At 44.9% G+C, this 21,037-nt stretch overlaps 1 long non-coding RNA gene across 28 annotated transcripts in view; it reads right to left on the bottom strand.

Moving 5' to 3' along the window:
- LOC136110801 (uncharacterized) overlaps positions 1-21,037 on the bottom strand; it is a 94,015-nt gene that overhangs the window by 53,221 nt on the left and 19,757 nt on the right. For 26 of the 28 annotated variants that reach the window (XR_011742176.1, XR_011742169.1, XR_011742177.1 and 23 more), the window contains 2 exons: positions 20,699-20,771; positions 10,167-10,330 (listed from right to left, as the gene is read on the bottom strand). This is a non-coding gene — a long non-coding RNA (uncharacterized lncRNA). Of the gene's footprint in view, positions 1-2,218; positions 2,506-10,166; positions 10,331-20,698; positions 20,772-21,037 lie in introns of all 28 variants that reach the window. The other 2 variants (XR_011742158.1, XR_011742172.1) reach the window with 2 other exon arrangements.

Below are 21,037 nucleotides of genomic sequence, written 5' to 3' on the forward strand. Positions count from 1 at the left end.
GAATAGTCAGTTATCTGAAAGGTCAAGGCGAAGGCAGGCTCCTGACGGCCCTGTGTCTGCCAAATAATGGCGACTTGTTCTGGAGCAGGGGGAGGCAATGAGGACGAAGGGACGTGGAGAGCGCAGCCACGTCATCATCAGAGCATGGTCACCGGGGGAAGGTGGAGGGAGATCAGTGAAACAGCATGTTTGATATCGTTGTCGATACCCCGCTGTTTGACACCGCTGTTCCGAACCGTAGCGAAGCCCATGACAAGTCATCTTTCATAAAGACCTGATTATCTCCACAAAAACTTCTCTCGTAGCATCCTATATCAGAGCCAGGTGGATCGTCATGGAAAATTCCTCTACACAAACACCCTGCGAGGGGATCCTGAAAGCCAGTGTTTCCCACATCATCCTGGCAACCCGGGCTCGGAATGTGATGCCCGCAGGAGCTGAATCAGTGTGTGTTTGTCACTCATTATCCTCACTGCTCTCTGCTTCCTGGGGCAACAACTCGGATCTTAAAAGCCAAGGGCTGCATCAAGATTTAATTAGAAAACTAACTCAGTGCCAACTGTTATTTTTTTTCCCCCAGAGATAAAATGCAGCCAGAGATGCCCGAGATATTGTCTCAGTTGCAGTGAGCTGATATTTTACCTCGTTAGGTTACAGTAGATTGTTCTATGAAATGTTTTTTGGCCAGAGAAAAGGGGACAAACCCACCTGTCTTCAGCTTGTTCTTCTGGGAAGCACACCCACGAGGAACAGCAGACCCAAACACGGGTGATGCGACGTTCAGAGACAGATTATGCACATTAAATAGAAACAGCAATGCAAATTTATGTATTCTAATTTGAAAAGCCTATTTTCAGTGTTGAAGTAAGTAATTTTCCCAGTACTTAATGTGAATTCATTCAGTGCAGCTGTTGGGTGACTGCGACAGCCATTATCAACTGTCAATGGAGTTGTTAAGTCTGCAGCCTGTAAATATTTTCAGGAACTATTCTTTATCATGGTTAGCTTTTCTCTTTCTTCCTTCCTTTTTTCTCCAGTCAAGCATGTGGTGGTCTTGTTCTGCCCTTTTATTGTCACGTTGTGATCAATGTAAAGAACCCTGTATTGCTGCAGAGTTAGGTACAAAGAGTAAAGAACCCTGTATTGCTGCAGAGTCAGGTACAAAGAGGCTCGAGCACCTTGCTTAAAATGCCTTTCTCTCCTTTTTTTGTTTTAAAATACACATTCCTGTGTAATGCCGGTGTTATGGTCACTGACAGAGGCGCTGCTCTCACCAGTGGTTCAGAGTTACTGATGAGATGGCAGGAAGGCACAAACTTGCTGGAGAAACCCGACTGGTGGCAATTAGAGCAAACGATATTAAGAGGTTATACAGTAGAGCAAAAGTGGAAATCTGTTTTCTTACGTGATTTTAAGAGGAAAGCAATTGCAGGATCTTTCTGGGTTCTGAACGAGATCTCGTGTAATCGAACTTACACCACAACTGCAAGAGAAGGGATGGGGACTGAAGAGCCAAGTGATGTCTCAGCTCAACTGACGCTGCTAAAACACTGTTAAAGTTACCCAAACCAGCTTAATTTGCTGCTGTTTCCACTGCATCCAAGGAATGACAAGAGCATCCACATTTGGATCAGTTACTTCCATTTGGAATAGCTGTAGTTTGAACATAAATGCTGCTTCAAGGCTGCGCTTCAGCATGGAGAGCTCTGCAACAGAACGGACTTGATAACCCCGCTCCCTTATCTGTATAAGGTCAAATGACTGGTAAACCTGTGAAGGATTGCTTTAGAAATTACCTCGGTTTAACATAACTCTTAGCTTGCAGCACGCGTCATTTCTCAAGAGCGCCCTGCTACCCACAGCTTCTCCACTTCTTTTGAAACACGGGCTACAAACTGTTTGCTGGATTCTCTTCTGCCTACCAAGTTTTAATTCGTTACACAAGCCTGACAACCAACTGCTTCCCTAAAGATGAAGTGCCTTCATTTCTTGTTAAAGCCTTATTTATAAATATAAGGATTGAATACAATTATGGCTAAGAAAAATGAAAGCTACTTCATATGAAATAAGATCAACTAGATGGACTGCAATGCAAAAGATGGATTTATTGGAAGAATTCTGTAGTCACTATAATCTGAAATTCACCTCTTTAGATTACAAGGAAAGAAAACCAAGATCCTTATATTTAAAAAGCAAATCAGACCAGACTTGGATTTACCTTTAGCCAAATGCCACAGCATGACACCAGAGATTTCACTGCTGCTCATTTGGTCTCAGGAGTGAAGGTTAAATTCTGCCTGGAGGAAAACAGATTGCTCTCTAGAGGCCTGAAGAAGGTGTGGACCATAATCTGTTTCCATCACCGACCACGGGACTCATCCTCTCGTCACCGCTGTTATTACAGTTCTGGTTTGGTGGTGGTTTTGTCTGGAGGGGGGAGACGACACACGTCTGCAATCCTCCCGGTTACGCAATGGCTCTGACCGCCGAGTTGATGCCAAAAGCCTGGAAGGCCAGAAAGGCCATTGTAATGCCAGAAAGGCCATTGTAACGCCTAGACCTGAAACCAGGTCAGACCTCACCGGGCCTTGCCTTGATTATTTTCACTTCGCCTGCAACACAGACAGGAAATGTTGACATCGCCAGCGAAGAGCCAGCTTACGTAACAGTCATGCTTTCCCTACATGCTTCCTTTCATCCCCTACATGACACTGATGCTTCATTATCTAATCCCTTATTTAAACGCATGATTAAAGAGAAACCCTGCAGAAGCCACACCCTGGCCAGCTTTTCGTTGGTAAGCAACGTCTTTCATTAAAGCAATTACAACCACTGCCAGGGAACTTAATTGTAAGTCTGGGAATCACTGTGTGTTGTATTTTCACTTTTTTTTGCTCTAGAGAAGCCAGCCTCTCTATGCCTACAGTAAGATGTTCCGACATGGTACCTCTAGCATTATATAGCACTCACTGGAGTTGATATTTGATCTTGAATTGCAGCGCTTGGTCAGTCTGACCACTGAAGGCTGTACATTGACACTGCCGCAGCACTTCGGTACCTGTTGTCCAAGTGATGGGGACACTACAAACTGACTTCAATTAAAGTCAGCGGGGTGGGGTACGAGGTTCTTCCATTGTGCTTGGGCCAAACCATCCTGGAGGACAAATATTTCAAAAGAAAACAGAAAAATGTCTAAATGACTTAAATGGATTACTGTTTTAAATGCACACGGCTTTTCTTTTGAAGCATTGCTTTAGGCACACATGGCTTTTCAACAGAATATTGCTCGCCAGCATTAAGGCACAAAATCCACCGTACTTTGCAAACCGGTGCTTCACTTAGTGCTCAAATTGAGTTACTGTGCGATGGCTCCGTCTGCCAGGAAAAGGCAAGTCTGTGCTGAGCACGCTGACTCAGATCGGCTCTTTTGTATCACTTCTGTTCCATAATCCACCATCCGCACTGGCCCCTCTTCAGGCGTTTAGCAAGATCTTGCCCGTAAGAGTGTGATCCAAAGCGTGATCACTGGAGACGTGACTCACCCGTTGTAAAGCTGTGCAATAGCGTTCAACCCAGGTAATACCTTTAGCCTCTGATTAACACAGCGCAGATGCTCTCGGCATTTCTATGAAAAGCTCATCTGCTGTTGCTACCGCTCATGTGCATCCTCTGGGGGTTTTGTTCTGTTTTCCTTTTCCCTCTGGAATCATTTCATTTGGGTAGATTCCAATTCTGCTGCACACAATCCAACTCTGAGAAGAAGTTAAGCTGTGGCAGGAAGGATGGAACGTGCACAACAATTCCCTTGTGAGATCTGTTGTCCAATAAATAACAAGACGAGGTTCTAATCAAAACAGAACTTGTCTGATTTAGGAGTTAAACTGTGTACTAATTCCAAAATTCAGTTTGATACGTCGCAGTAACACTCGAGCTCTATTCAGATCCATTTTGTATTGACTCGATGCACAGTAAAAAAATGGGGGGGAAAGTGTTGATGTCACCAACTACAAATTATCACTGTGGTTCCAGGTTATTCACACAGACTGCGACTCCAATTTCTGAACGTTGTGAGCCTTTAGACACCACGCGATGACATTTTAAGTGGGGGGAGTGCGCTGAACATAGGGAAGAGCTGGTAATAGGTAAATAACAAAAGAGTGTGTGCAATTCACTAAACAATATCGAGTATGTCAAATTATAACTGTAAGATCCAAGTTTTTAGTTCGTCTTCTCACAAAAAGTTACGAATACTTTTTGGAAAGTCATGAAAAACAATTTCCTATTATGGTACTAAAAAACTCAGCAGACATATTCTGTACAAATTTTTCAGTGGCGTTTACGTCAACTGACAATGAGTATAAGAAATTTTAGCCATAAATATTGTTTAGTAAACAGTAAAACTAGAGGCTTGGGTTAAAAATATTCTGGATCGAAACAGCTGTATGGAACCAGCTGAGATGAATGGAAGGTGACCAGAATGTAGAAAGTGTATGAAAAGTTCCTTGTCCTCCTCCTAAGAACAGCAATCAGAATAGACAAGGAGAGCAAAAAGATTTTAGTATCACAGAAGGAAATTGAGGATGTAACATAGGAAAGGCTGGGAAAGCCGCTCTAAACTGGGCCTGTTTACTGGCTGAGGGTGGCAGCCCAGTTCTCCCACTGCAGGAAGACCAGAGCTCCTCAGGTTCCTCTCCAAGCGCCTCCCAAAGCAGATCCCTGAAGCCAAACACAACAAAGTTCGCAAGGGCTATTGTTAGTCTGAAGGAAACAACTCTTCAGAGGTCTGACCAAAGCGAGTTATTAGATGCTAAACGCAGAACAGTTCGGCACTAACACCGCTTCCAACAGCCTCCCAACCTGGATCTCTTGCAGAGTTATTTGCCAACTACAGTATTAGAGTTCGTACATACAACTGTGGACGAATTCCCCAGAGCGGAGGAACTGCGGTGATAAAGTTTCTGAAAAAGGTCAAAGCTTTCTGCTGTGTCCTGAGTCGAAGCAGTTTCTCTGGTCACAATTTCCAGCAAGAGGAGGAGAGTGGCCCAAGGAAAATTACAGTTGTACATCCCAGAGGGAGCTGGGGCTCTGGAGCTTGGAGAAGGAGACTGAGGGGTGACCTCATTCATGTTTACAGATATCTAAAGGGGGAGTGTCAGGAGGATGGAGCCAGGCTCTTCTCGGTGACAACCAGTGATAGGACAAGGGGCAATGAGTTCAAACTGGAACACAAGAGGTTCTACTTAAATATGAGAAGAAACTTGTTCATGGTGAGGGTGTCAGAGCCTGGCCCAGGCTGCCCAGGGGGGTTGTGGAGTCTCCTTCTCTGCAGACATTCAAACCCGCCTGGACACCTTCCTGTGGAACCTCAGCTGGGTGTTCCTGCTCCATGGGGGGATTGCACTGGATGAGCTTTCCAGGGCCCTTCCAGTCCCTGACATTCTGGGATTCTGTGATTCTGTGAAAATTTGACATACAGACTGTCTGATCTACAATGGATTTGCGACAAATTGAAACAAATAATATTTATCCCGTCTTCCCTAAGCACGGGTCATCTCCAACTTTATCCAACTGTTTAGATATTGTCTAATGCATGTGAACAGATGAGTCATCCAGCGATTAATAACTCCCAATACAGCTGTCACCCACAGCAAGGCTTAAACACTGACTTGAACATCAAAGCTACGCAAGGGCAAACGCGCGTAATCGAATTAATCAACGAGATTTTGCAAACTGGAACTGTTCCGAGGTTCCTCAGCACTAGGCTGAAAAACGATGTTTATTGTAAGAGTTTATTCCTGTGTTCATAACAAGCCATCGCTCTCCAGACAGAGCACACGCTCCCATTGATCTCACACTAAATTCTGGTGTCTGTTAACTGCTCCTCACAGGATCAAAGATGATTTAATATTGTCACTTACTCAGCATCACCCTGTATTTACTTACAACCTGCTGCCTCTTTTAACAGCGCTGACGTGTTTAGGAAACAACTGTATTAAAAATCAAACAGGCTGTCCCGCAGTTCGCATGTTTCCATTTTGTTTTTGCACATTTTCTCCATCCTATCCTTATTTATCTTATCTTTTCATGCACTACTTTTTTTTTGCACTCAGGATCTATGTTTTAAATGCCCCTCAACAGCAGCAGCTCTCATTCTATTTTTGCCCATTTTTCGCAATACTTACCTGCTTCGCACCTAATCCTGTAAACCTCCCCTTTCCATTTCGCTGTTTGTTTCTCAGGCTCTCACCCTGATTTATAAGGCACGTACCTTATTAATCACACTGATTAATCATATATTGAATGCACACACAGAGGATGCCGCAGCTCGCTCCCCAGGCAGGTGACCACGCACAGCAGGGCCCGGTCAGTCCATCTGGGATTACAGAACATGTGTAAATTCTTACCTAAAGGATCTTCCCTGTCAACACCCTAAACCGAAACAGCCGCTGGAGGCAGGAGCAACCAAGCCCCAGTTCAGCTGCCTATGGTACAGTAGATGGAGGAATAAATGCATTTTACCCATCAAAGCTGTTGCCAACACGGTTCAGTCGCTGCCCGACTGAGCATCTGCCATCCAGGTACCTCCTGTCTGTCCCTCAGGTGTGTCTGTTAAATGCTGTATTTTGCAACTTGAGCATCAGGTACAGTTGGAGACAAAATCGCTGCTGCGGAGTGTTCAGAGGAACCCATGGAAACAGCAGATATCCTCGGTCATTTCTCCTGTTTGTAGGAGAGCTCTGCAATCCCCTCCACTGGGAAACTGCTAAATATATTGTACCTCTTTGCAAGGCTGAGCGTTTTCCGGTATCTTGTAGATGTAAGGAAGTTACTCTATAGGAAATGAATCATTTATGCTGGACTGAAGATGAGCAAAAATGCATAAACTTACAGCATTTATGTTTGACAGATTCCTACTGGAGTCTTCACATAAATATCACATCTCAAGCAATCATTGCAAAGCCCTAAAATACTCTTTCAAAGAAAACGTGCATTTGTGAAAAGGCTTTTTTGTGAGGCTTTTGTTTGTTTGTTTGAATAAAGTGGCTATGAGGATGGGGAAAAAAAAGGTTCCTGGGCTGACTCCAGTTGCTTTCCTGGCTGTTTTCCAACGATGTTCAAATCAGGAGTTGTTCAAACTAGCAAACAGTAGTTCTGTGGTTTACTCATGCAAAAAAACGGGGAGCTCTGGTATTTTTTTAGCACATATTACTACCAGGGTCCAAGAGTACCCACTCCTGTCATGTGCATAAACATCGCCTTGACCAATGGGGGCAAATTTAGATACTTCCCAGAATGCTTCGTTGCATTCTCACGACAGTTGCGATCCCAAACTGGATTAGATCCAGTGGGAAAAATGTTTAGACAAAGTCCTGCACCAAACAACGCTCCTGAGAGATGAGCCTGTGGTTTGCCTACAACAGCAAGGTTCCAGCAAGACGTTTAATCATGTGTGTTAGAATGACCTGTTCACAGAGTGATACTCCAGAGAGATTTCAGGCCAAAAAAACTCAGCATCCAGCAAATGTGCTTGTTAACAACATCGACCTCTCGGTTCAGCGCTGTGTAATTCAAAGATCGTGACAGTGCAGAAATGGAAACCAGAAGAATAAAGGAGGTGCATGGGGAGACCGGGGAAGGAAGCTGCCCCTTAACCCTCAATCCAAACACATTCCCTCCTCACCTGCTGGATTTTAGGCTTCAGGAGTCCTTAGGAGCTATTTAGCTAAATAGACCATGCTCCTCATTTGGTGATCAAACACAGAGGTAAGTGCGGGGAGACCGGGAGCTGCAAAGTGCAAATGCAGCATGAAACTGGAAGCAGGAAAATGGTTTTAGCACCTTTACAATGCTGCACCAGCCAGAGCGTAACCAGCAGGGTGGGAGAAGCAACTGCTCCCCTATGTCCAACAGCTTCCATGGCAAAGAAAAGAGATGAAGAGGGAGACCATTGCCATCGAAACCACCGCAGGGAGGCACCGGGAGGACACAGTCACTGTTTCTAGGCAAAAATGGAACCTGGTGAGCGGCTGGTTTTGGATTCCAGGTGTAACCAGCCGCACACCAAAGTAGTTTTGTCTCCTCAAACATTTCTACCCGCACTCACATTTTACTTACAGATTTTGCAATGGATTTGCTTCCCATTCACTGCACAGTTACGCTGGAAGAGCTGAAGAGCAACCACGGCTCCTTTTGCGCAGTCGGGTGTGACAGGGCACATAATGGTTGGGGCAGAGAGTTTATATCCATCACAAATGATAATTCTGTAGTAATACTAACAGCTCCTTTAGCGCCTCAGGTATTTTAGAGACTGAGCTCTGACAGCAGCTCAGCCCAGAAGTTGTTCCATGTGAACAGACAGAAAGCAAAATGATAAAACTCTTCCACCAAAATATTTCTGGCAACAAGAACCAATGAGGCAGCACAAGCAGAAGCTCCAGTTCCCGAACTGCTCGGCTCCTTTGCCTTCTCAGTTCCCAAGATTTAAACCCAAATTGGACCTCTACTCATTTCCTTTCACCAACACGGTTGGGACAATATTACTGCCCACTACGGCGGCATGAAGTCCAAAAAACCAGCAAATATTATCATTATATTACTATCACAGTTGAAATTTGGTTCCACATTTGCTGCCTATTCTTCTCATCCCCCTTTCCCTTCCCTTAACATTTAACTGTCTTAATTTGGAGATAACACTTCGGTTTGCATTTCAAAAGCATACATGCTCCTGGCATCTGAAAAATCACCAAGAAGTCACCTTCACTTCCCACAATGTGGACCCCGAGCATCTAAAGTACATTTGCTTGTTATATTAATAGAATTCAGAAAATCGCTCTACAAAATTCCTAAAAGAGAATCGGCCCAAGTTAGACTTGGCATCTGCACAAGTCTCAGTTATTTTTTGGAATACTTTGACAACGCTCTTATGTTATTGTCTCCCGGTTCATTTTTCTGCCTGTATATTCCCCAAAGAAGGAAAGAGCGGTATTCCTGTGCTCTGAATAAGGACACATCTTGCTTGTTAGAGCCATTTCATTATTTATTTTCCCTTCTCCTCCTTGAATTGTCAGATCTTTGGACCATGAGGCTTCAAACCCTTCTCACTCTCGCTCTTCCACACGAGGGCACAGAATTCACCCCGGTGCCTCCGACTGAAAGAAATGAGAAGGTTTTAGCAGCAGAGGAGACACTTGCTCTCGGTGTTTGTTTTCAGCTGGGTGCTGCACAGAGAACCTTTAGAGATCACACAAAGCCTGACAGTTTCCTAAATCTAATTTAGTAACCTGAAATAACCGGAGCTTTTCCATGGCGGCGAGAGCTGCAGCGCACACCCCCAGCTCCACAAGGCTCCGCTTTGTTTCACCTGGGGACAAAATCAAGCTGAAGGATGAACAGGGTTAGTCCTACAAAGCTGCTTCTGCAGGAACTCTGCAGCCAATCGAGAACGTTTTCATTTTCTTTCTTCCATTTGATCTCCTCTGCAACATATTTTTTGTATTACTCCTCACATTTTACTTCCATCTGGTTCCAGCTTTTGATTAGAAACTTGGAGGTTCAACTTGAACAGCTCGATGTAGAGACCTGAACTGCCTACAGCCCTTGTGCTCCTCCAAGGATCTGAATTCAGCCGTATGGTTCTTTTTACTGCGGCCCTGCTCACACTGCAGGGTATACCCTTAGTAAACACTTTGCAACTCTTTCAAAGAGCAAAAAGCCCTAAACGCTGCAAACACAGCAGGGTTTTGTTATCCTGAAAGAAACAAAACCTACAAAACATGATACTGTTTCAAAAACATTTGCTGTACTAAGTGTCGTTGTATGGAAGCTGCAAATTATCAGGTTTATGAGGCAAAACACAACATACATTTAAATGTTAGTCAACAGTTTCGCTGATAGTATAGGACCGAAAGTATTTCAGATATCTGAATTCAGTGCAGAGTCACCAAAAACCAACAAGCACATTATCGATCAGAAAAAACAATTCAAAATGATCAGTAATTTTGCTGGGATTTGCATGTCCTTCCCTGCACAGGACCAAGAGAAGCTGGTGTGCATCAGCTGTATGGACAGGTCAGGAAAGGCTGGTGATGGTCCCATTTTCCCCACTAACAAGATCATCTTCACCTTACAAGGGTTAAACCGGCACATTGAGTCAGAACAAGACTGACCTGTATCCACTGACCCTTTGTACCAGGACACGGCGGTGAAGCACAACAGGCAGGCACATCAACACCCAACCGAAACGAGGGTGCAAAGACAATTTGGGAAGAGTGGCTCTCCCATAACATCTCGGGTCCAGCAAAACAGCCACAAGTGCTTAATTCTCAAGGACCTGGGAAAGTCATGAAAGAAAACCAGATATAAGGCGACATCGGAAGGAACAGAAACCTTGTGATTTCAAGCACAATGTTCAAAGGCATTCTGAATTACCATCTTTCACAAAGCAGCCATGGAAGTGACCTACCCAGCCTGGAAATGCAGAAGAGACCTGTGGAAAAGGCATCCAGATGCCAACCGAGAATCAAGGAAATGGATTTGGTCTTCCTGCATTTCTGAGCAAACGAAACAAGGCAGCTAAATAAACACAGAAGCAGCTTTCTGATCACACTGCTAGGAAAGAAGCGAGTTTCGCTATTCATCCTGCTTTTGTCGCTTGTATATTTTTTGTCTACATTCTGAGCCTGATACCGCTCCATCTGGGATGCACTTTAATATTATTCTTTGCAGTATTTGTTTGCAGAGTTCGCTGTGTAAAGATCTGAGACATATGTAGGGCATATGCAGGAGATATCCTGGAATTATCTCATGTTTACAGCTCGAGGAGGGATAAGAGAGCTGAAAGTTGGTCTGGATTGTCCCCTAGTGGTCCCCACCTTTCAGGGGGAGCAGAACCCAGAACAGGCTGTGCGAGTGCTGGTGTCACGTTCATCTCGCGGTTGTCACCTCTCCACAACACGCTCTACATTTATCTCCTTCCCGGCAGCACTTTCTCCTCAGTTTGCAGTTTGCATCTCCCAAATTTGCCACTACAGACCTTATCTGGCCATTTACTTTCAATGCTGCACGTGTGATAATGATTATTCCTACACAAACGCAAAGCACAAAAAAACCCTGCAAGATACCTCAAAAAGGAGCTTTACATAAGGAAATAAAAATTGGAGGATTCAGGTGGTCAGGGTTTCTACTGGTGTGCTCTTATGAGACAGGTACACAGGATATACACGGAAAACAACCGATTAGATGAACATAAGTAGATACGGGGACACATCCATTCTATTCCACTCAGGTTTTTGCACTAATCTCATTAGCAACTTTCAAGCATAACCCAATAGCAGCTTAAAGATCAAACCCAGTATTTGCCACAAGACATTTCTCCCTCTCTCCTCGTCCTCACAAAAAGGGCTGGGGGTTCTCTCATTCCTCTGACTTCCCCCTGTGCCTCGATTGCTGCTGGACTCGGATCAAAAGCGCACACCTTGCATTTGAATGGAATGCACAGAGATCCGGGCTGGCTCAGGGATCCTGTGAGGGCTTGTCCAGCAGCAACGCTGGATCCTCCGCACAGCTCTGCCCGGTTGCAGAAAACACGGAGTGTACGTCGGGCTGGCAGGTAACGTGTCCGACCTCAAGCTACTGCGAACAGGAGAAACTCCCACTGTGACTTGATATTCAAGCACAAAAAGCCAAAAGTTATAGGTCAGCAATACATTTTCTTTTTAAAGCGGCTTTTCCCAGCTTTAAATTATTCAACTTAATAAGGGCAAAATGGCAGCCAACTAGCTAAACGTAGCCAGCTGAGACAATTTATGTGGCTCCCAGTGCGGCTCTTGCACCCCTCTCTGATCAGAAAGCTGCATTTTCATGTGTTTGTGTGACCCTGGGCTTATCTGGAACCCTGTGCAGCTGGGAACTGAAGAAATGAGATGAGCCTTTGGTTGGCTCTAAGTTCCTGTCCCTACGGACAGCATCCTTCAGCCAAAGCAGCTGAACTGAGCGCATGGGAGCGGCTGCAGACGGGACTGAGGAACAGGACGCAAGAAAGCAACCCCAGCAAACGCAGCTGGAGACACAGATCAGAACCAGAGCAGAGGGTTAAATAAGAGGGAAAAACAGTAATGAGGGTGAGGTGATCGGGGATTAGGATAGTCCACAGTGCAGGAAAAGTGAGTTAAAGGGTGGTGAGAGCCTGGCCCAGGTTGGCCAGAGAGGTGGTGGATGAACCATCCCTGGAGACATCCCAGGCCAGGCTGGACAGGGCTCTGAGCAACCTGAGCTGGTGAAGATGTCCCTGCTCATGGCAGGGGGGGCACTGGGGGAGCTGGGAAGGTCCCTCCAACCCAATTTATTCCAAGAAAGATCTGTAGGGGCACAATGGGTAGGAGCAGGTTATAAAGATGAACGAGATCCAGAAGCAGGAAGCAGCCCAACAGGGCTGAGCTGCTACCAAAACACCATTACCATCGATCAGCAATCTTATATTATTTACTCCTAATCGCTTACATTACCCACAAGCAAAACTTACACCTGGAAGTTTACACAGTAGGCTGCTGGGGAAAATTAACTAATAGTTCTACTGACCCGATCCCGATAAATCCCACTAATTCCTGTGTTAATTGTGTTCAGTGCTGCTCCTGAGGAAGGATCCTGCTGTTCTGACCTTTACCTACTCTGGAAAAAACAGCTCAAGTGCCCTCTAGTGTGGTGTTTGAATATCTAGTTCCTGCTTTTCCCGCTTCTGTGGGACTAAAGGAGATGGTTTGTATTTGGTTTGAAACGTTTTAACAAGCCCATAGGATCTGATGACAAAAACCACTGTGAGAAGTGATGGTGATTGTGATTTTTTTGGTGAAATTGCTGAATAACAGATATGGCTCGTTCCACAGGTATATTACCTGCTTTACCCCCAAAATGCCAAATAGCAAAACTCACTAAACATGTCAATTTTTGGTGACTATTACACCTGCTAACGAAGTGATGCTCTTGTTGGGTTCTGTTCCTTGACATAGATGGGCTCAGAGCATCACTATTCTGGAAAAAAAAATATGGTCCTTCTACTCGCTTTTTCAGTTTCTTGTATTTCCAAACTTTTAATATATATTTATCAACATAAATATTGTTTTGATTTCTACCACATTTTTAGTAGCTTTTTGGCCACAAAAAAACCAATTTCTGAGATACTCAAGCGATTCTTCCTTTTCTATTCGATTGACTTTCCTCGCCGGCTCAACCCGAAGAGATTCGGCCCTTTCCAAGCTGCTCAGAGTCTGAATACTGAACGTGCTTGGATCACGGCACAGCACATGTTTCTGGAGGCTTTCCTGGCCGTGCTGCAGGCTCTTTGAAACCAGCTTCCTGCCCAAGGGAGACACTTCTTGAGCTCCAGTGGTGTGCACACCATGCAGATGAATAGACTCGGCCACCAAACGGGTTTGTTTTTTCCAAACTGAAGGTAGAAATAGGAAGAGTACAGAGCAGGGTCTAACATTGTTGCAGATGTCACGCAGAGTAGTGAAATTCTCAGAACTGACTTGAAAGAAATGACAGATATAGAAACAGGTTCTGGCCGTACCAATGGTCCATCTACTTTTATCAGTGGCTGCCAGTAGGGCTGAAGGAAACAGCTTGAGAATGTAAGTGTAAGAATAGGGGCAGCACTTTCCTAGTATGAGCCTCCTGGATTCAGCAATGTTTGTTTTAAGAAGAACAGGAAAAGAAAATGTAGAGAGAATAGTGGAGACCAAGGACAGCCCGAACTGTTTGGCTGTGGAATGATTTCAGAGTCCTGTCGTTTGGCTCATCTCGACACACACACATTTAAACACTGGAACTGGCTCTCTCAAATCCTCCTCTCCACTCCACAGACAGTAATGAAACTGCAATACCTTCTTCCCCGTTCTCCGTAACCACTGCACCCTCTGCCCTTCTTAATGGCCTTTTCTATTACATCTGAGACCTGGGAAAATGCAGAAGTCTATTTAAAACACTGGCGACTCTCCAGGCAGCAGCTGGGGCCGGGATCAGCAGCGCTGCTGACAGAAACCTCCTCTTGTTGTGCACGGTACCACAGCACGATCACATCAATGTATTTCCTTCAAGTTCCATTTCATGTCTTTTATCCTTGGCCTTCTTTCCCCTGACCTCCCGCACACTCCCTGGTTTCATGCGCTGTGTCCATGTGCTGATATGGCCTTTGCCGTCATACTTCCCCCTCCCATCACTGTGTGTCTCTTTATGCTCCACATTTTTGCCCACTCTGCAGTCTCTTTGATTTCAGAAATAAGTGAATCCTCACACTATGGGAATTTTGACCATCTTTAAAAGCCAGCTAGTAAAAAAACCCAACTTGGGGAAGTTCGGTATACCTAGGCGTACAATAAGTAGTGATTATAGACTTAGGCACATTCAGCTTACCCTGTAGAACAGACTAAATAGCAGAGAAATCTTCCCAAAGACGAATAATTTGCCATAAGCTCATTGGATTGAGGATTCCTTGCAACAGAACCCAAAACTTCTCTTAGATAACTGAACTCCGTGTCCAAATATTTTTCTGATACAACACAAGCAGAATTTTTCTGTGCCAAGAGAACAATCCCATGTAAGGGTATAGCAGGCAGCTTGGTGGTCCCCCAGATACAACACTAACTAGATGCTACTAATGATGCAGCGTTTTAACTCCAAAATACTGTCTGTGTAGCTATAATTCGTAATTGAAAGCCACCATGATGACACCAGGCAGAGGTGGATCTGAACTGACGCCAGATCTGCTGGTGGGCGCGCGTTGGGCCATACACGGCTCATTCATCCCCCGGGAGCCGCCCCAGCTCCCAGAACTCACAGGCAGAACCCTTGTGTCTCATCGTGCTACAAATCACCACTGTCCTTTATGTCAGTGAAGTGAAATGCAGAAAATATGTGGCACGTTTCACCACTCAGTTCTCTTATTTCACATTCCAGCCTTGACGCATTTTTGAAGGACCACAGAAATGTGTAGTTTAAAACTTGTCTAGTAAACTTCCTTGATCCTCAGGCATACGCTTTGAATTTAAGTAACTTTCTTTTCTTCTGTTGCCCTTTGGAACGGTTTCCTTTTCCTACTTGGCTCAGGCAGTTTTTCAGATGAAGACGGCGGCAACGGCGAGTTCCGTCCTGTGATGCAGACTGCGAGTCGGGGCCTTTGGGACCTCGGTGCTGACTGAATGCAATTACAGTTGCCCCAGGGCATTATTCCCAGAGCGCCTGGCAATATGTACAGTACCACACACTACCCTCAACTTCTGCTGTTGAGACACAGCACAGGAACCCTCTTGCTTTCCAGGCAAAGAGCAAAACTGCACACCCTCCTATACATCGTGGCATGCAAAGATCAGCAGCGATCTCCCCTCTACTCCGCCCTGGTGAGACCCCATCTGGACTATTGTGTCCAGTTCTGGGCCCCTCAGTTCCAGAAGGACAGGGAACTGCTGGAGAGAGTCCAGCGCAGGGCAACAAAGATGCTGAAGGGAGTGGAGCATCTCCCGTATGAGGAAAGGCTGACGGAGCTGGGGCTCTTTAGTCTGGAGAAGAGGAGGCTAAGGGGGGACCTTATTAATGTCTATAAGTATATAAAAGGTGATTGCCATGAGGATGGAGCCAGGCTCTTCTCGGTGGCAAACAATGATAGGACAAGGGGTAATGGGGTCAAGCTGGAACACAAGAGGTTCCACTTAAATTTGAGAAGAAACATCTTCCTGGTGAGGGTGGCAGAGCCTGGCCCAGGCTGCCCAGGGAGGTTGTGGAGTCTCCTTCTCTGCAGACATTCAAACCCGCCTGGACACCTTCCTGTGGAACCTCAGCTGGGTGTTCCTGCTCCATGGGGGAATTGCACTGGATGAGCTTTCCAGGTCCCTTCCAATCCCAAACATACTGTGATACTGTGATTTTTTAATAGGCTTTCTCTAATAAACAGTCCCAGAGCACTATGAAATAAGTGACTTTTAGACCCTTTTTTAATGCATGAGATTTTAATTCCCTAAAGAGAAGAACAGATTTACACGGGAGCAAAGCACAAGGCTGAGCTGGGACAAGTATTCGAGAGCTGAAGTTCTGGGATCACTCGGCAGCCCGGCCTCTGCAGACGATCTCCACTGTGATGCCGGGCCTCAGGCTGCCTGTGGTACGTGCCGCACAGACCTGAGAAAGCGTCCTGAGCCCAGAATTAATGAACACACAAAAGCCAGAAGCTCTGGAAAAACAGCCACTGTAATCCAGAGCGGAGACTCTTAGGCCTAGGCCAAATAAGTTTATCCCGGTCCAGCTGTTCCGGACCCCCGTGACTCACCATAGAACTAGTTCCACAGCTCATTTTCCACGCTGACCCAGCCAGATTAGCTCAAAACAGCCTTAGCCATCATACGTAGCCGAATTCCTTCTAATTAAACCTTGAGCAACAGTTTTGATAACCAGCTTTTCCTCAGTATTTTTCACAGTTTGACAGATCATGTTATTACCCTCTAGCCCAGGTTTCCTGGGAAACGAAGCATCTCCTTTCTCTTTTAATCCTTCCAGGGAAACGAAGCCAAATTAAAACGTTTCATAGGCATTCATCACATTTTATCATAGACGGCTTATGCACCCATCAACGTCAACTGCCCAGAATGCGCTGCTGCTTAACGGGAGGCAGAAACAACTAAACTTGCTTTTTGTAACGGTGACTTCTTGTCCAGGGACAGCACAAAACGTCCTTTCTGCGCAGCGCTTTGTTTCATCCCCAGTCAAGGGAACGCTCCAGTTCTGAGAACTGGATGTTGCCATGGCAAAGATTGTGAAAGGGCCCTTCACAGCCACGCCAGGAACTCCAGCTTCTAATTCATGTGTTTGTCTCCTTTGATTTTATGGAGCGGAGTGTGGTGTTTTAAGTTACAGATTACAGCAGGTAGTTCGGCTATGACACGGAACCTTGTTTCTGTTTTGGGTAGGGAAAATTGAGTGGAAATGTTTGTATAAGTATTATACAAACTGCACCTGGCAGAGGAACTCACCTAAGTGGGAAGAGCTGCTGAAGCAAAGTGTGCAACTCATGTATTGGAAATCTACCTGAGGAGAGAGAAATAGGGCTCAAAGAGCAGAAGGAACGTGCAAAGGCAGTATATTAACTGGCAGCTGGATGAATGCCTCTCGTTTGTTTAGCGGAGAGCTGGGACAGGACTCAAAAAGCCGAACTGGGACTGAGAGTTGCTCACTGGGAGAGAACAGAAAAGAAAACGAGGTGTTCTGTCCTCATTCCCATTTTGGCCATTAAGTGGAGATGCTAGAAATAACATCCGGATCTTATGTACTATAGAAATTAAGTAGCTTAGAAGATTCTGTGATTTTACAGACTTGCAATGCATTTTCTGAAAAGCAGCTTTAATAGGTAGGCCAGCATCTGAGGCACAGCAAATTCTGGACACTCTTAAAAAGAGAAAACCAGGCGGGTGCAGTTGTCAGGGGATCCAGCCACCTCAACAGCCTCACACACGCTTTGCAGACTGATCTGTCACGCAAGTTCCTGATGCAAAGCAAGAAAATGTGTTTAAAAAAAACCTAAAGAGCATGGAAGGAAACAAAGGAGCAGACTATTTGCTCAGACAGTTGGAGAAGCTCAGTCCCTCCTGACCTCCTTTGTAGTCCAGCGATTCCTGAGCTGCATTTGGAGACGGAGGTGGCGTTGCCAGGCCCAGCGTTCCGGCAATTACTCAGTGGAAATGGAAACAGCACGACAGATGCCAACGGTGTGATGCAAGTTTCATTGTCCCTGTCAGAATGGGAGCGCATTATGGTTTCTGGGCTGTTTGCTTGGAATTTGAAGTCAGTTGTAGTTCCATGTAAATCACATGTTTAAGCCAGGAAATAAGGTTATTTCTTTAAGGGAGCTCCTCCTCGTTCCCTGGCCTTTGCTGCTCCGAAGGGCTGTTGAGGATTTGAACACAGAAATTGAGCTCAGCATGTGTAGAAAGAGCGAGGAACAGGAAACACGAACAATCCTTTGCAGAGCTGAGATGCATGCATATCAAAGTTTTGCTGTTCATAAAGCATAAAACTGGAATAATTGTAGGCATATGCTTGTAAAACACTTAGGAAACAGTTGAACACTAGAAAGAAATAACAATATGTGCCCTCCTAATCTCTCAAAGGTTAATGGGCTAACAGAGAACGACTTGGCAGACAATGAAAAACAGCGGAAGAATGGGTCAGACCTGGAAGAACAGTAAAATTCAGGCCTGTAAGAATATATTTTAAATGTTTTGATCCTGAAGTCAGTTTAGACGTGACCTTTATGGGACTAAAAACCCAGGCTTTCTTCTAGTCATTGAAATAAAACAGTACTTGCTCAAGCAGGGATCATTTCCTACCTGTCTGTCATTACCAATCAAACAATACCGTATGTTTAGCGGGATCTAAAGATCTGGTGCTACAGCTGGATAACACTTCTTTCAAAAGTTTCCCAGCATACTCTGCAACGAGAAAATAACCAAACCCAAATGGTCTTCGCCCCAGGATGCGCATCATTGCAAAACTAACTGCAAAGAAGCTTCCAGGTTAGAACGCTGTTACAAATATCCATACACTTGTTTTATCTAAGATATACTATGTAAGAACGTACAGGGGAAACGGCACTTTGATAATAGAAGGCTCTTTAATACGTAAAGCAGGACGATCTGTGGACTTTGAAGCTGTGCATGTTCAAGATGAAAATAAAACGTCAGTCTGACTGGTACAGCTCACGAAATAATGTGAATTTTCTACCAAGTGAATGTTTACTTCACAACTTGATAATCCTATTGACAAAACTATTGCGAGCCCCTTCTTTCCTTAATTATATTGCTTGGTTCAATAATAGTCTATTAAATGAAAATATTAATCACCTTTGTAGTTTTCCCTCAAGAATCTCTTAATGGATAGAAAACCTGGAAATCTCCAACATTACTGTAATAAGTGGCAGGGTGGCAGGGTTGCCAGAGGAAGGCAGAGGATGTGAAGGGGAATGAGAGAGGCTGGTGCTTTTAGAGCAATAGACAGATGGGGTTTGAGGCCGATCCCCCGCTGCCCGGCCCCGTTACCGCGGGACCGAAGGCGGGTGGTGGCGCGGCGCGGCCAGCAGGAGGCGCTGCCGCCCGCAGGGTGCGCGCCCGGGGCCGCGATCCCCCCGCTCCATTCAAATCCGGGCTTTTGGTTTTAAATCGGAAAAAAAAAAAAATAATTAAAAACCGTAATTTTCGTCGTGGTTCTGCTATTGAAAACTGCCTGTAACTCGTAGGAACACACTCTGCTACATCCAGATATTGAAGAGATTAAAACTCCTGCCCAGAGTGACTTGAGGCGGCGCGGAGCTCCCCAGGACAGCTTTTGAAAGATGACCTTTGATCTGCTTTAGGAAGAAGACACATTCTGTGCTACAGGACTGGGCAGCTTGGGTTGAAGAGGCTCTGTGAGGGGAGCGGGACCAAGACTGAGGTTTATTCGCTGACATTCTGTGCATGGACCGTTTGTTGCCCCCCTTGCCATAGCCCTGGGAACAGGTTTTTGAGAAAGAATAACAGAGAAGCCACTAAAATCAACATTTCTGAAATGCTTTTGAGAAAAAGGATCACAAAAATCTAGAACTAAGTGCATATCAAGTGATCTCACATCTCCTGCATATGGTCAAGGAGCCAAACAAGAGAAAGTGCTCTTGTCACCATGAGAGACTTCGGAACAATGGGATATCAACATAAATGTACCTGCAACAAGGAGTGAGCGGAAAAGCCCAGCTACACAGAGCAGAACATCAAAATGATGCCCCTGCTCACACCACCAGCTGAAACTGCTGCCCCAAAACAGCAAAACCTCCCTGAAAAATTCATTGTCATCTCAGCTGATTTCATTCCCTGCAAGAATCACGTAGCCAGTTCTACTGCTCGTGAAGGCTGAACGCTCCATTCCCAAACTTGTAGAGAAAATTAGCATGAAAATTACTAGAGAAGCAGAGTAGCCTGATAAAGGAGTTTTTCAAACCTATTTATTTCGCCAGCATTAGCCAATACAAAACTTTTCCCTCTTTTAGGTTTTTTATTGCTTCAAATGTATCGGGATAATGAAGGACTTCCCTAGTGTTTGATACATCTCATTATTTTGTCTATTCAAAAGGATTCATGGTTTTGCTTTTCCTAGAACACATTATACCTGGTAGGTCGATACCATTCAGCACAGTAACACTCTGAAGCAAAAAGGGGAAACTGCAGGGTTGGGTTTGTGTCGTAAGGTAGGTTGAATGTTGCTTAAAAAAATAATAATAAAGTGCATTTCATTGCAAATGGGACAAGGAATCCTTAATAAAACGCCGCCATTGCAATTCAGATAAGCTATTTGGGATGATTTTCCCAAAATGCTGCCAGGCTTGAAAGCAGCCGAAAATAAACAGCAAAGTAAGTGAGAATAGCAACCACCTCCAACATCCTTCAGTATTACTGGGTTGTGAGTGTAACTGCATTCAAAACAAGACCCAAGCATCTGCTCCTATGCCTTTTTGCACGGTTTTCATACACACCTTGGGAAAAATTGGTTCTAAACATGAAAACACTCTGGTAGGTGAAACTGTACAGTTACTTTGATACAGAAACAACCAGGAAATAACTGTTTTTGTTAAACAGTGAGAGGAAATGTTTCCCACAGAAAACCCACTTCTCAGGAGACTCTCCCTTACCTTGTTCCCTGTCCAAGCCCTGCAGGCAGCTCCACACTCAAGACTCCGTGAGGATTTGGAGAGAAAACAGGCCCTGAAAATAAATGGTAAGAGGAGAAAAGTCTTAAGATTTTTGTAACATATTTGGGCAAATCTTGAGAACGAAAGTGGATGTATTAGTGATGGGAAAATGAACTTTTGGGGCTCTTAATGAGTGTGAGCAAACAGTGTTAAGGAGAATGACCCCTTTCTTGCTATGCTCGGATTTCACACATCAGATTATCGATCTTGTTTATAGTCCTGCATAATTCAAATGCCTCATTTGAAGCCTTGGCCCGAGACACACGCCACGCCCAGAGG

Source organism: Patagioenas fasciata, chromosome 21 (assembly GCF_037038585.1).
Source record: "Patagioenas fasciata isolate bPatFas1 chromosome 21, bPatFas1.hap1, whole genome shotgun sequence".
In the NCBI taxonomy this organism is placed as follows: Eukaryota; Metazoa; Chordata; class Aves; order Columbiformes; family Columbidae; genus Patagioenas; species Patagioenas fasciata.